The sequence below is a fragment of the Cavia porcellus genome, unplaced genomic scaffold (assembly GCF_034190915.1).
Source record: "Cavia porcellus strain 051 isolate PalLab524CR breed Dunkin Hartley unplaced genomic scaffold, mCavPor4.1 scaffold_45, whole genome shotgun sequence".
NCBI lineage: Eukaryota > Metazoa > Chordata > Mammalia > Rodentia > Caviidae > Cavia > Cavia porcellus.
Window position 1 is genome coordinate 41,631 of NW_026947528.1, and position 16,623 is coordinate 58,253.

Consider the following 16,623-nt stretch of genomic DNA (forward strand, 5'->3'; position numbering starts at 1 on the left):
TATAACACAAGATACAAAACAGTACAAGAAATTACAAGAATGGCTTACAATGATCAGCCACAACGTTGAATAAGGAAGCATGCAAAAGATGTCTGCACAGCAAAAGTTTAAGGGTCTAGCCCATGGGCTGGAGCTTACTGCTGTGTCCCATGCAAGTCTGTATCAGGAGGCTGATGCCTCTATGATGGAGCACAGAAGAATCAACGATGGAGGTGGAAGACTCTATGACAAGGCTGGGGAGTCCTAGGCTGAGCCAAACAGAAGCCGGGAGATGATGATGTCTGAGCTGAAAAATGAAGACTGGAACTCCTCCTAGAAGCAGCAACCAGTCTCCCCTCATTTGCCTATTTTATGTCTGCAGGATGTTATAAACTAGGGACCCTGACCCCTGCTGAATCACATAGTTATTAAGTTCCAAACTTTTCAAATGCTGAAACACTTGTGAAGCCTCTAGACTTCTCAAGTTGACATTGAGTATAAACCATAACAAGTGAGGAAGGTGGAGCGCCAGGTATCTGCAGTCACCCACAAATGTTATTGGATCATATGTTTCATCAGTGACCATCAGGGCCTTCAAAGGTGCTAATGATCAGCTGAGACCAAACACTGGGGCCATAAGTTATGACAACCCATATGACAAGAATGTCGATGCTGAAGTTGGATATTTTGTTTTCCTTGATCTTCACAGGCTATATATGACAATAAAATGCAAAGCTGGATTGCTTCCTTTTTTCTGAGAAGCACAGTCCCTGCTTCTTCTGAGAGAAGAATAAGTTAGGCATATCCTTGACTCCTGCAGAGCACCAAGTGTCCAGTGTGTGTACATAGAATGGATGTCAAAGTATCAAGTCTGCAGAAACTGGAAACAGTCACTGTGAGGACTTAGCTCAACTGTCACCTGCCAGTGAAGGCCTCCTTGGCTAGGACACCTTTAATGACAGCCACTCCCACCCCAGTTCTCCCTCAGCCTGGCCCACCTCAGTGCACTCATGGATCCAGTTCCTGTCTGCAGCTGTCAGTTTCTGCTGTGGCTCCCATCTCTCCTAGAGAAAACATCCTCAACCCGGCCCCAAACCCTGTGAGATCTGGCTGGGGCCCTTGCCACCCCAGTCTTCCCATGAATCCCACCCTGAGCACAGTGCTGAGGGCTCCACTTCCCCTGCTGTTTCACCTCTGGCCACAAACTGACCTGTCCTCTTCCCAGAACACATAGGGAGAGGCTGGCAATTACACATGGGGACACTGAGGATACACAGTACATTTTTGCTTCTGCAAAAATGAGTGCTATCCCAAAGGAGAGAGCGAACAAGGTCTCTCCAGGTGCCCAGCACACAGGCTACAGCTACAGCTAAACAACCACAGGGGCACAGAACCTCCCCGGTATCCCCCACTGTGCATGTGGGTCCAAGTCAGGACCTCCTCACTACCTACTGGGTAGATTCCCACTCACTTACTAATTCATTCACTATCTATTTACCTCCTATTGGGGCTGGTTCCTAGCCAGTGACGACTCAGGGGCTAAAGTTCTTCACAAGTCACCTCATCTGTGCATTTCCCACAGCTTCCACCTGCAAAGAGGGCAAAATTAAATTACATGGGGGCCCTCAGTTGCTGGGTATGCTGGTGCCCACCTGGAATCCCAGCACTCGGGAGGCTGAGGTAGGGAGAGTTTAAGGCCAGCCTGGGCTGCATAGTGAGACCCTGCCTTAAAAAATAAAAGATAAAATAAAAAGGAACCTCTCAGTTTTTTTAATCATTACAGTACTAAACTTCATAGCCTAATAACAGAGAAAACACATTTTCAGGTACACAGAGCAAAATATTTATGAAAACCAACTACATACTAGTGTACAAAAAAAGTGTAATAAATTCCATGCTGTCAAGTTCACACAAACATATTGTTTGCACTGTGCTGTAAAACTATAAATTAACTTGAAAGATGAAATATCCTCTCAGCCTGGATATGCTACTCAAGTCTAAATGACTGCCATGTCAAAATACTAATATTATCAAAAAATGCAGAATATGCCTAAAAGTTGTAATAGTGTACATTGCAATCCCTAGTTAATCACACACACAAAATAATAGCAAATGATAAGGAAAAATTGTTGAAATATGTGAAACTTTGAAATGATGTTACTTTGGAAAACTTCATTCCATTAAATTTGAAATCCTAGAAGAAGTTGATAATAGACCAAAATGTCCCTGGGAGACAAAGGTCAAACAGCAGCATATTTCAGGAATACAAGAATGATTTATGAGAAGAAATCTATTGAAATTATCAATATGAAAAATCAAAACACAAAAGTCAATAGCATTATTGTACGCAAAAATGAATTCACTAGAAAATAAATTAAGAAAAAATACCATTGGCAGTAAATTCAAGAAAAATTTAACATGTATTTAATCTATGAAAGGAAGTAAAAGGCCTCTACAATCATAACCCCAATGCTATGAAAAAGAATCAAAGAGAACATCATAAAAAGGAAGGATATCCCCTGTTTTGGACAGGCAGAATGAATTTTGCTGAATTGGAAATATTACCGAAACTGATCTGTAGGTAATACAGTCGCAGACACACTGCATCTTCCACGGAACTAGTGAAACCATCTCACAAGTCAATCGAAACAGAAGAGACCTGGAGGAGTAAAAATAGTCCCAGACAGCAACTTCAAAGCAGGAGACAGCACAATCCAAGATTTCAAGTTACATTACAGAGCCACAGTGATTAAAAACAGCATGGAACTGGCACAAAACAGGACGCACCAAATCAGTGGGACCGAATGCAGGGAGCAGGGGTACCCCAGGCACATTCAGCCAGAAGCTTTGACCAAAAAGCTCAAAACCAGATTAACTCAGTGGAGGAAACAAGAGTAAATTCCATACAGTTGTGCCTTCTTCTGTATGAGTAACTAAGTCCAGGAATAAATACAATAAAATGGACAGAGGAAAGGAAACTACAAGGTAGTCTTCTAAAGAAGGAAAATTGGATGAAAGGAAGGTGAAAAGAATGGGGGGTCATTGAATTTAGGATGATAAAGATGTGTTAAATATATTTAAAAATTTTTCCCCAGAAGCTCATTATGACTTGTTACTAATGTGATGTCATACATACATTCCATACAATGCAGGGAAAAGGCATGAGTGAGGACAGGTTAGATTAGAATGTGTCCCCCAGATTCCTATTCTGGAGCTGATTTTCCAATGCAATAGTGTTAAGAGGAGAGGGCTTCCAGAGAAAGAGGTCTCATGGCTCCGATGAAGGTGTTCATGAAATAGTTTTGGGGAGTTGGTTTGCCTCCTTCCACTCCTTCTGCAGTGTTAACACACAGCCTTCCTCCTCCTACAGCACATAGCAAAAAGCCACCACCCAGGAAGTAGAGGACTGGGCCCCACCAAACTCAGAGCCTGCCAGGTCCTTGATTCTAGGGGTCTTCTGATTCTGACAAGTAAAACTCTGTTTTGTATAAATCGCCAAGCTCACACAGTTTGTTACAGTAGCACTACCATCTTTATTTGTATTTAATGCTTTATTAGAGGTTCCTGCTAGTATCATATGGCTACAAACATAAGAATTGAGAAAGAAGAGTGTATTACTTTCTTTACTTCTCTCTGTCTTTTTGAGACAGGATTTTATTCTGTAGTTCAGGCTGGCCTTGAACTCACAAACTCACAGTAGTCCCCTCCTCAGCTGCTTAAGTTCTGAAATTACAGGTGTGCACCCCTATTGGGGCCTGACCTAGAGTCTCAATCTCCCAAATGAGAGTACAGCCAAGGCTTAAATAAAATGAGACAAGTGGTATGATTTTAGGGCTCCAGGAGGGCCCAAGCCCTTTAGCTGAATTTGAGACTGAGGGCTAAGACAAAGACTTCTCTGGACCACCCATTTTTTATTAGGTCCAAAACAATGAGTGGGGGAACTGAGGAAAGGGCAGGCAAAGAGCAAGACCTTGGGAGTCCCTTCAAGGACATCTCCAAGTAATAAATCATGTCAATTTAGGAGAATCATCTTGTTTTCATGATGAACAGTAGGAGTGAGACTGGGAGTAATTCCTGCAGCTGCAGTCTCTCTCTACTTAATTGATGTTTGAGCCAAGTGTCCACAGCTATGGCCTTGTCATGCCTTTTGAGATATCTCTGGCTTCACAGGCCACTACAGGCCTCAACCCGGACCAGTGATTCATGAAGATTCACTTATTATGAATCAGCTCCTGTCATCAGGCAAGGGGTATAGGCCTAGGACAGACTCACAGATAAACACAGAAAGCCAAACAGTTAATCTGCTCGGAGCTGCCTCATAGTGGTCTCCAGCACACCACCATGCCCAGATATTTATTTATATATTGTTTATTTGTTTTTTGAGGCAGGCTCTCACTGTGTATGGTCTTGAACCCCCTGTGCAGTCCAGGCTGGTCTTGAAGAATGGATGAGTCATGAGTGAATGGTGCCGAATTGTGGGAGGAACATGGAGTCTGGAAACACAGAGGCTGGGCCTCCTTCAGGCTCAGTGCTTCGGTCTCTGTAGGAAACCCCTTACCTTCTGTGAGCCTTTGCTTCTTTAAGATGGGTACAGGGTGCTGTCTACCTACAGAGTCCCGCTTTGCAGGGCCACGCAGAACAAAGTGCCAGTGTCTGCCATATCTCATCAGCCTCAGCCCCTGGACAGCCCATGGTGGCCAAGCAAGCAGTCCAAAAGTAGGAGGAGAAGAATTACTTCTAGTTTTGCTCTCCCTAAGGAGTGCACGGCCCAAGGAAGACATGGAGAGAAGTACAGGTTGGCGTGGCAGTGACTGCCCTCCCTTTTTGACATGTTTGACTACCTTAGTCAGGAGAGATAATTTTTCATTTTCCATAATGAATCTTTTGTGTTTCCTGATTATTTCATGGATACTTGTATTGTCTTTGTAAGCATTGCTTTTCCTCTTAATGCACTTTTTAGGTCTCAACTATCCTTTCTGTCCTCCATCTAACAGTTGATATCTTATTTTGTCTTCATAATTTTTTTGGTACCAGGGATGGAACTCATGACCTTGCACTTGTCAGGCAGACACTTACGCCACTCAGCTAAATCTCCAGCCCTTGTCTTCATAATTTTTAAAGATCCATGTATTTACTGTTTGCATTTACATTTGTTTGGCTGTGTAAGTGCAGAGTGCGTGTGTGTTTGTACATGGTGCTGCGCAACGGTGCTGCATCCCTGGCTTGTCTTCTGCAGGTTTCCTGTGTGGTGTGAGGCTCTGCTCCTTGTGGTTGCCCAGACTGGCCTTGATCTCAGTCCATCTCCCTTTGCCTCTTTGGGTGTTTGCAACTGCAGATCCTGACAGCATTTCGGGCATCTTCATCCTTCATTACCACTTTTCTACATGGTACTGTGGACCGGGTGTGAACATTTGAGTACTGTGTGCAAACACCCTGACACTGAGTCACACTCCCACTACAGGTGACAGGCAGTGGACTGCCTCCACCCACAGGCAGGCCCGGTTATCCTATAGTGAACACTTTTACTCAAAGAATAAGAGATGAAAAGTCCTTGCCGAAGCCTAGGCCCCAGGCAGTTGTGCAGCATGCTAAAGAGCGGCTCCAGGCATCAAGGCTGCAGTGATGGTAGAGGGAGAGAGACCCTGCTCCATGCCTGTGTGGGTCTTCAGCAGTGTCACACCACAGACTTTCCAGATGCGTGTCACTGCGGATGTTACGGGAGCAGTCACAGGGGCCAAACCCGTGTACTCTGCTGTGTAGATCTGATGGCCAGATGGAAGGACCTGGAAGGACTTCACTTTCTCAGCACCTACTGGAGACTGAGACCCCCAGACAGGAGAGAGTGTCAATGGGGTGCAAATACACTGAACATAGGGAAGGAAAAGCGTCTATCCCACAGCACATTCCAGAAACATTTAACACCGCAGAACATCTGACTTCAAAGGGAACACCATCAACAGAAGGTCATTTCAAATGGATTTCACTCACAGGCTGAAGGGACACCCAAGCCAACAGAGGCCCAAATCTCAGAGATTTGGGAAAAATGGAAAGGGTGAGGCAAGGCAACACTTCCCAAGGCTCAAAATGCACTAGCAATCAGCTCAAAGACTGGAATAGGTGGCATGTGGAATAACAAATTCAAAAGACATTATTAAGGGATCACTAAATCCCAAAAGAATACACAGAGCCAAGTAATAAATTTAAGGAGACAATAAAGGCAGGTTGTGGTGGCTATAGCCTGCAATTCCAGGTAGATTAACACAGAAGCATAGCAGTGAGTTAAAGGCCAACCTGGACTAGATAGTGAGACATTGTCTCAAAAAGCAAAGAGCCAGGAATTTAGCTGTGCAGCAAATGTACTTGTCTACAAGCACAAGGCCATGAGTTTGAGCCTCTGTACCACAAAAAAAAAAAAAAAAAAAAAAAAAAAAACAAAGAAAGAAACAGAAAGCTCAAAATACTACAGACAGTGGAGGCTAAGAATGATGCATTCCATAAAAAAAATTTTGAAAATGAGCCAAACAAAACAGTTGGAAATGTAAATCAAGTTAAATAGAACCTCAATAGAAAAACTTACCAATCGACTAGATGTGGCATAAGACAGACTTTCAGGACCAGAGGACAGGGTAGATGGATCACAAGGTTGAGATGGTAGGAGACAAAGAAAGAAGCTATACATAAAACTTGAGATACTTCAGGGAAACAATTCAGAGACAAAATTTATGAGTTTTTTTTTTAATAAGAAAAGAGCTTAAAGACTAAAGGTACAAAAATCTATTCAGTAAACTAATAGCAGAAAAATCCACAAATTCTGAGTAGCGAAAAATTCACCAAACTGACATGACCAGAAAGGAACCTCCCACATCAAACTTTCATTCACACTTCCAGAGGAGAGTGCGGGGCAGGGGGAGGGCTGAAGGTGTAGGAAAGCTGGAGAGAGGCAGGGAAAGTGAAGAGGCTCACAGAGACATCTGGCAAATAATGAGTTAAATCCTTCCTAGAGAAAGAGTGGCTAAGAAAAACTGAGAGCTGGCCAGGCTCAGGTCCCTCCTTCCTCCATCTCCAATTTAACACAAAGGAAACAAGGAGGGGTGTGGCGTCTCCACTGTGGAAAACTCACTGTGCATAAAATATGCACTGACATCCTGGCACTCACACACCTGCATCTGACTGCATGCGTATTTTATTTTTCTCTCACCATATTAATACACAGAAATGCGCATGTATCCTTTCTACTAATCCACACATTAGTGTAACTCTGCTGCAGACCTCACAAGAGGAGCACCAGAGAACACAAAGACACCACGGTAGAGCTCATCCAAGAATGTGCATTCAGGCGGTGGACAAACCAGGAGTCTCAGCCAGAGCAATGGATCTAGGTATAACAGCCTCAAGGGGCATAGTCCCTTTGGTGGCATGGAGTGAGAGGGGCTGTGAATGAAGACCCCTAAGTTCTGGAGTGAGACACCCCACCTCACCACAATAACTTATCTCCTTACTTCTCTTTTCTTCCCAGGAAAGGAATTTTGTTTCTTCTTCTGAACTTATATCTCTAATTCTTCCATTGATGGGGGATTTCTTATGAACCCTAAATAAAATATTATTTCCTCAAGATATAACAAAGGGCTTGGTGTGGCCTGTGCCACTGTCCCTGCAAGGCCGGCAAATTCTCCATCTGCTCCTGGCAATGAGAAGAGATGGAGCCAGGAACAAAGGACACCTGACCCAAAGCCAAGGCCTCCCGGTCCATTCAAGCCCACCACAGAGCTCTACGGGAGCTGCAAGGGTCCAGGGTGCTGTGTGTTTGCTTCTTAATAAACAAAAAGTAGGGTTTGAAGGCTAGCCACACTGTTGGATATATGTGGATATTGCTTGGTATTTTTAGTTAATTTGAACATAATACATAATGTTGTCTTATTAAATTCTTTAACTAATGTGCTATAAAAATTAAAAGCAAAAAAGTGAATACTGAACTGTTTGTAGGTCTCTCTTAAAGAACATTAAGCTCAAGAAATTGTTTTGTAAGAATCTTAATAGTGGGGCTGATGATTTAGCTCAGCTGCATAAGTGCCTGCCTTGCAAGCAGGCAGTTGTGAGTTCAATCCCTGGTATTGATAAAAACAAAGAAGAATCTTAGTAGTATAAGTCTTTGGGAAAACTAGGAAAGTGTGAAATTGTATCTTAAGTTTACTTTAAAGAGAAGGGAAAAAATCTGTTTAAAGATACATGAATTTTGATCTAAAACTTCATACTCAAATCTTTCAAAATAAAACATTTTCAGCAATGGTTTGAAAGGTGCCTACTCTTTATTTGAAATGCTCAATAGCAGAATTGTGACAGATTCTCTCAGATTTTGGGAACCTTGACAATGCATAATAAGACATGTTGGGGTGTAGGGAGCCATGGAAGCTGACCTAGGGCATGAACCAGAGGTGATCCTACCAGAAAACAAAGAGCGCCTGTGTCAGCCACGTGAAGAACTTGCTACAGCCCAGAAAAACACCAATCCCCTGGACAATCCAAGCAATGGGCTGCTGGGCAGAGGGGCTGAAGGTGCCATCATCCTTCCCAGTGTATAATAAACACGCTGCATTGGTTGAGCAGCACCTTTCCTCCCTTCAGGGGGTGAGGATCCCCCTGGCCCCAGCTTTGACTTTTATTTTTCTCATCCTCTCTTGGTCCTTAACCCCAAGAATCTCAGGAGCCACATTGGAGAGTGCATTAAAGTCTGACACAGAATTCATTTGCACTTTGTGTACCTTGTGTATTTAGCCCAAAGTATTTTTATAAAATATTTTGAATGCAAAGGGAGATCAGGTATTACATTTTCCATTCAAGGCTTAAGGAATTCAAAAAGTTCTGGATTTTAAAGCATTTTTGATTTCGCATATGTGTGTAAACTTTGAATTAAATTTGGTAATTAAAATTTGGCTTTAAGTGCTCGCTTTGGCAGCACATATATTAAAATTGGAATGATACAGAGAAGATTAGCATGGCCCCTGCACAAGGATGACATGCAAATTCGTGAAGCGTTCCATATTTTTGAAGCAGGAGCAACCAAAAATGGGATAAAAAGAATATTCACAGATACATTAAAGCAAAATTTCCCATGTATAGCAAAAAGAAATGATATCCAGATAAAAGAGGCATACAGAGCACCAGCTACCTACAACCAAAACAGATCTACACCTAGACATATAATAATCAAGATTCCAGAAATCCACCAAAAGAACAGAATATTAAAAGCAGCCAGAGAAAAGAAGCAGATTACCTACAATGGGAAAATTATCAAAATAACAACAGACTTATCAACACAAACTCTTAAGTCAAGAAGGGAATGGGGAGAAATATTCCAAGTCCTGAAAGAAAACAATATGCAACCAAGACTCATATACCCATCAAAACTCTCTCTTAAAATTAATGGAGAAATAAGATGCTTCCAAGACAAGGAGGAACTGTGGGAGTTTGTGGCCACCAATCCAACCTTACAGAGAGTGCTGAAGGACATTCCAGAGAAAGAGAGGAAGGGATACCAGGATTCCAGCAACAGTGGCAGAGAGGCCTCAATGAACGGGGCAGACAGTGGAATGAGGGAATAAGGTGGACAAATTATAGCAGAAAAGTGGAGTAGCAGACATGAGGCAGAGACGGTAAGCTATAGTCTTAGTATAGACAGCTCTGAAACACTATTAAAAAAGGCAGAGGTCATTGTTAATAGTGTATCAGAATTTAAAAGACACAGTAGTCTTATCACCATATTTAGTTTGAATTTAATTTGTTCTGGTCTGTCCACTCATGTCAGATTTGAGGGCACAGACATCTGACCCAAAAGTAGCAGGTTATACCATGGTAACTATCCTTAATTTCCTATTAACTTAAACTGAAATCCTGTATTACTTACATTGTCTTACTATGACTGATCTTAATTGAATCTGAATCATAAGACTATGGGTTGGCCTTGGCTGATTTTATTTGAATTTGGTATGCTTGTTAGTATCAACCCTAAAAGTAGAGGCAACTACTCTGAAGATGACAAGATGTAAAGGATATCCATACTGGTATTAACTAGTAACAGCTCTCAAATCCTACAATGCTGTCAAAGTTAAGTTTTTATAAAAATAGGTGATACTGTGTTTAACTATAATAAGCCCATGTTGTGGACAAATCTATTGAAAATAACAAGAGAAAACATAGTAACTACAGAAGATCACCTATATTGTGGTCTTTTCCATTGCGTGTTTTTCTAGGAATTTGTTTTGCTGTCTTGTTATGACTTGTTTTTCCCTATAATACAGAGAGGATAGATATATATGTAGAAATTCACACATGAGTTTTTTTTTAAAAAAAAACTATTTACGGAAACAGATTACATAATGCAAGATGTAATGAACAGATACTCTGAAGAAGAGACGTTAAGAAACCCAATGCTAATTTTGTAGCATTATGATATAAATTCTAGCAATACTATTGTTCGCTGATTAGAATGACATTGGTCTGGTCTCTTGATTCAATTTCAGCATATGTAGAGATGGGGATGGCTACCACGAAGAGAATGAGAGATGCAATGGTAGTTATTATTGTCTTCCCTAATTTGGAACTTGAAGACCTAAAAAGCCTTCATCATCCTGTCATGATTTGATTAGTTCTATAATATGCAATAAGTATATAAATTGGGTGAAGATGGGGACAACTATTTGTAAGAAACTAGAGACAGTTAGATAGACAGTGAGGATCTCCAGTGGACTTGCTTTGAAATCTGTATTTCTTTAGATTGTTTTTTAACTGTTTTGTTCTGTTTTGATATGTTTAATCTTACCCTCTCTGAGAAGTAAAACAAGTGTGTAGGACTGATAACCATATTACTGAGTTTTTGTTCGATCATTGAGCAGAACTGTTTGTAGTGTCACTTTTTGAATGTCATTTTAAATACTTTAATTTTGTAACCTGCACAGCTATTTCTAAGATGACAATATGTAACTTATCAACCAGTGATTTCTTACAGTTTGTTTTTCTGTAATTTTGTATTATTTCTACCCTTTTTTATCTCCATGGTTTTTTTTTTTTTGTTTCCTTTTCTTTACATAAAAAGAAATTTTAAAAATTTGGCTTTAAGAGTGGGCAGAGGAAGCTGGGATGCGACAGTGCATGCCGATCATCCCAGCACTCCAGAGGCTGAGGCGCAGGAGGATCGCTCTGAGCTTCAGACCACACTGGGGCACATAATGAGAGCTCAAGGCCAGCCTGAATCACATAGGGACACCCTGACTCAAACTAACAAAATAGAACAAAATGGAACGTGTAAAGCAGCACACAGCTGTGCTCTTAGGCATGGCAGACCAGGCAAGCCTGGGGAACCGATGAAAAGCTCTGGGGGTCAGTGGTGAAGCACTTGAATAGCACATGCAAGGCTCTCTATTTACCTCCTAGAGAGGTGGCAGAGTTCCCTTGTTAAGATTTATAAATAACCCTGACTGGCTCCATACATTTCTGAAGTTCTGTTTTGTGGAAGAAGCACAAAATTGAGAGCTAAGCAGTAAGGAATGCTGTGAGCAGATCCTTCCTATCAGCTTATATATTTGACTTCTTCAAAACACAAGTTAGAGCCAGGCATGGTGGTGCACTCCTGCAATCCCAGCACTTGGGAGGCTGAGGCAGGAGGATCATTGCAAGTTCGAGACTCAGGACCAGCCAGCACTTCAGAATGAACCTAAAGCCAGCCTGAACTGCACAGAGACTTTGTCTCAAAAAGAAAAAAAAAAAAGAAATGAAATTTAAAAATAGTAAAACACTAGTCATGTTTTCACACAGTGGAGAAATTATTTTTTTATGTGTTTTTCTGTCACCTGTCTCCTTATATAGTTCAGGCTGAACTTGCCTCACTGTGTAACTAGGCTGGGCTTACATTCATGATGATCCTCTTGCCTCAGCCTCCCCAGTACTGGAATTATAAGCATGTGACCACGCACCTGACCAGAAACTTGTCTTTTAAGAATTTGCTTAAATGTAGGAGTTTTATCTTGTTTAGATATGTAAGAAAGGGAGATTGGTGATAGTATGTAAACTGAGTAGATATTCTGTATTTTTATTAAGGAAAATCTAGAACAACATTCTAAATCAATCAGTCTGAGTGACAAGTTTAGTCATGTTTGAAATTGTGGGTTAATTTAAAGCAACAAACTGAAATGGTTTATTTTTTTAGTAAACATCCTCAAACTTTCAGAGAACTGGGTTACTGACATGCTCACCAAGATCTCCTGCAGTCGTGTTATACCTTGATTTCTCAGTCACTCTGTCACAGGTACGTTCCTAACACACATTTGTATGTAACTCTACTCCACAGTGTTTAGCACAGATCTTATTTGCATATAGTCCTCTGGAGTGAATGCATTTTGCACAGAGGTGACATCAGGTCTCTGGAGGCCGGGGAGGAGTGATTTGGATTAGATGGAGAATGACCCCCCAAGCCTCACACACTCAGAGGCAAGCTTGTGGGTGTGGCTGGCTTAGGGGTGCTTCAGGAGACCTGGTTAGAGGACCTGGTTAGATGTGGTCTGGACACTGGAGCAGGAAGGATGAATCTTCTCCGTTGTGTTCCTCCACCCCTGGCTCCTGGCTGCCCCTGTGCCCCTCTGCCATACAGTGTCTGTCTGGGAACCAGGCCCCTGGGAGCCAAAGTAAATCTCTCCTCTCATCCACGTGTGTAGGTATCTGTCCTAGCCAGGAGAAAGCTGATTAAGACAGGACCTGTTTCTTGGGACCACAATGACTTTTATTTTTTTATCACCTGTAATCAATGTTAGTTTAGCCCCAGTATCAAGCATTCCCTGAAATGTCTGATTATTTCCTTTCACCCAGCACATGGTTAACATGGAAAGATTCCCACAGGTCCTTTGGGAAAGGATGGAAATGTTAACAATAATATCATTTTTCACCAAGGTCCATTATTGAAGGGCCCAATCTCTGTTTTGTTCAAGGGTTCTGGGAGTGTAAACTGGCTAAAGTCTGGGAATTAGTGTCTTCACATGCTATGAGTCACATGTTGCTAATTGAAGTACAATTTGACTCATTTGTCCTTAATTTTTTTCTGTGTATTGTGTACATGAAAGACTTCTCCAATTATTTTTTGTCAGTTATTGCAAACAAACCCATTTTGACTTTGGCAGTTGAGAAATGACACTGAGTCCTTTGGGATTCAATTATACTTGCTATATTTTGGCTTCCCAATTGAGTAACTGGAACAACCACCAAAAGGTCACGCATGCAGATAAGAGTAGTGATGAAAATTTCAAGGGTGCTGGTGCTCTTCTCTGAAGCTCTCTCTTTTTTTTTTTCTATACCTGGAATCGAACTCATGACCTCATGCTTGCCAGGCTGGTGATGTGACACTGAGCTGTACCCCAGCTCCAGAAATTCTTCCTCAAGGTCAAGGGATCATTTTGTAGACCATCTCTCTGTGGAGTAGTTTTTATGTGGCAAATCCACTCCACCATTCCCACCTCCCTGATCTTTTGAATTCCCTCATCAACAGTAACCCCACTCCCCCCAAAATTCAGGCTTCTGCATATCATTAAGAGTGAGCATCTCCTGATCCATATTTCAATCCAAATAAACTAGTCACACTTTAGGTCCTCCAACTGTTGCACCAGCCAGAGATTTAGCTCAGGTGTAAAGTCCATACCTGGCACGAGCAAGGCCATGATTTTGATCTCCAGTAAAAAGCCCTTTACATTGCAACCAAAATGTTTGCTTAGTGTGTTCTTACAAAAGTTCAGCATGGTCTAGGTTAACATTCCTTGCACCGATATCCAACTTCCTTAAAAATCCACTCTCACACCTTTTCCTTACATTTTTTATTGTGAGAATTAAAAAGGGAGAAATTTTTTGGGAGCACTGCACACATCCTTCAGGGCCAAACTGTGCTCCTCATCTTTGGGAGCCCTGAGATATCAGCCTGGTCTAGGACTAGAGGGCATTGTATGCAGTGAAGCTGGGTTCTGTTCAAACCATAAAGTACTCAAATTGAGACATTTGTCTTACTGTTATGTTTGTAAGTCCAATAGGATGCAGTCACCATGAAATACAATGCACACTGTTTAGAACTAATCTCTATCGAATGGAATCCCTAGAGTGTCCCATTGGGTGGCCTGAGGCCTGGCACCAAGACTCTACTTATTCCCATGTGGTCCACACAGGCCCCAGCCTTCGTGAACAAGGAGGATGAGACTTCCCTCCCTTAAGGGGGAGGCAGAAACCATAGCCACCAGTCAGGGGAGAGGCGACCACGACACCCAGTATCTGCAGGGCAGCACCTGCTGCTTGGGAGCCTGACTTTGTGTCTGATGAGGGTGGATCACAGGTAGAGTTTGTATCACTTTATACCTGTGAAATAAGTAGAGATTCAAGTTTTAGAAGGAGAGTCAAACTTACTTTATTGGAAAGGGAAGAGAAAGGAGACAGACAGCTAGTACCTTGGAGTGAGGCAGGAAGCACATAACTGTTGTGGGGTGCTTTTTTCCCTCTGGCTCCTTTATCAGATGATAAGAAAGGGCCTCAAGCCTTGAGAGCTGTTACCCCTGGGTTGGCTGTTCCAGCTAGAGACCCCTGATTTGGCCATGGCCCCATCCATTCCCATGTGCACGTTGTCAGATGAGCACTGTTGTGGCTCCTTGTGCTGTCCTGGCTTCTCCTGAGGGATCTGCAGCAGCCTCGCACTCAAGGCGGGGTTAGAAGGAAGAGATGCGTGTGCCCTGCACTGTGTTAACATGGTGAGAGGATAGTGCAATGTGTGCGTGCTCACACCGCGGTACGTGCGTATCTAGGAGTTAGTGTGTATTTTATATTCCAAGGGGGTTTTGGTTTTGTTTTTTAACATAACCTCCCTCACTTCCCCACCTTTTTCCTTTTGTGTTTAATAGAAGGGGGAGGGGGAGGGAATTTGAGCCTTGGCAGATTTCGAGAGATTTATCCTTTTTCTGTTTTGTTCTTAATTGTGATCTCTGACTCTATTTCTCTCTCTCTCTCTCTCTCTCTCTCTCTCTCTCTCTCTCTCTCTCTTTCTCTCTCCTCTTTAACTGTTTATTTGCCAGAAACTTCACTGAGACTCTTTAACTATCTCTGCTTGTCTGCTAACTTTACCTACAATTAAATCTTAGAAACAACATCCATGTATATGTTGCAAGAGATATACCTTGTCTACACAATCATACACCAACTGAAAATAAAAAATAAAAAATTATACTCCAAGAACTGAAACTCAGGCTTTGGATTTAGCTCAGTGGCATAACTTCCTGCCTGGCAAGCATAAGTTTGATGCCTAGTACCTCCCTAAAACTGAATAAACGTCCAATCTTTGGTGACTGAGGGTGATGTCTATTCTTTGGGTCTTACTTTGTAGGTTAGGCTGGCCTTAGACTCGTTATGTGCCCAGGCGGGCTCTGACCTCTTGGTGATCCTGTAAGCTCTGGGATTCTAGGCATGCACCCCACTCATAGCTGTCTCTTCACCAGTGTAACACACCCTAAGTTAATACTTTATGTTATCCCAACTGACTCAACCTTTAGTAACAGTTTACAAAATTATTTGTTATAAAGAGTTAGTAGCTGTATCATACCCGATATGGTAATGATTACACGGTCTAATGCTGACAGATTTAAAAGGTGAAAAAGCTGGCTTGCTTCTCTATAATAAATAAACTACTATTTGACTGTCCACTCTTTGGTTAAATTAAATACTTACAATGAAGTTTTGATACTGTTTTGTTGGGGTTTTCCTACTTTAAGCATGTTATATGTTCTTTCCTAGATATACAGTGTTTATATCTATGTATGACATAATTCAGGACACAAATATGAGTTAATAACATGAGTTTTAATACTATTGGTTAGCTCTTTGTGAGGTAGCATACATAGTCATAAACGATGTGCTTATCTTATAAATTGATCGCTTATATATAAACCATAATTTTTTGACTTTTCAAAGATCCATTATCTAGTTTATGACTATGCAAGGAAGGCCTTCTATCTATTAAAATAAAATGCTACAGTCTTTTTCCTCCATATACAATTTTGGAAAAAGAAAAAAATCAAGACAATGACTAACAGATAGGAAGTAAGGATTGAGCAGGTTGGAGAAATCTTTGTAACAATGTAGTATGCTACTCAAATACTAGGAGATCGTTAATATTTGAATTTCAAAGTGAATGGATATAGAGTTAATTTCAAAGATGACATTTAGTAAAGAACTTTAATAGTCGCATACTTTGCTCTTCTGCTTCATTTCCTTCAAAACTGCTATACTAGGGTCCTTGCTTTAATCTGGTTCAGATTCCTAAAGGCCTGTATCCAGGGAACTTCTTGCTCCTTTGAAGAACACCCTGGAAGTAGAATTTATTCATGCAATTCACTGAAGTCACTGATGAGAGGAACATTTACTAAACACTGACAGTGTGAAGCAGCCTGCGCACAGCTGCTGGGGATGCACCATAGCTCCTGGCTTCCGGGAGCTGCAGAACCAAGGGTGCGCTCGGTGGTGCAGCGCTGCCCTCCTTGCATGCACGGTGCCCTGCGCTCAATTCCCAGCACCATAAAAAATAGTTGAATAAATACACATATGTCAGAGCGGCAGATTGAGCTCAGCAGCATAAGC

The 16,623-nt window shown here is 41.8% G+C and overlaps 1 non-coding gene across 1 annotated transcript; it reads left to right on the forward strand.

Annotated features, from left to right (window-relative positions):
- The first annotated feature begins 8,916 nt into the window (after nt 1–8,916).
- LOC134474948 (U6 spliceosomal RNA) lies at nt 8,917–9,023 on the forward strand. The gene has a single exon (XR_010045880.1). It is a non-coding gene; the product is annotated as a U6 spliceosomal RNA (small nuclear RNA).
- The last annotated feature ends 7,600 nt before the right edge of the window (nt 9,024–16,623 follow it).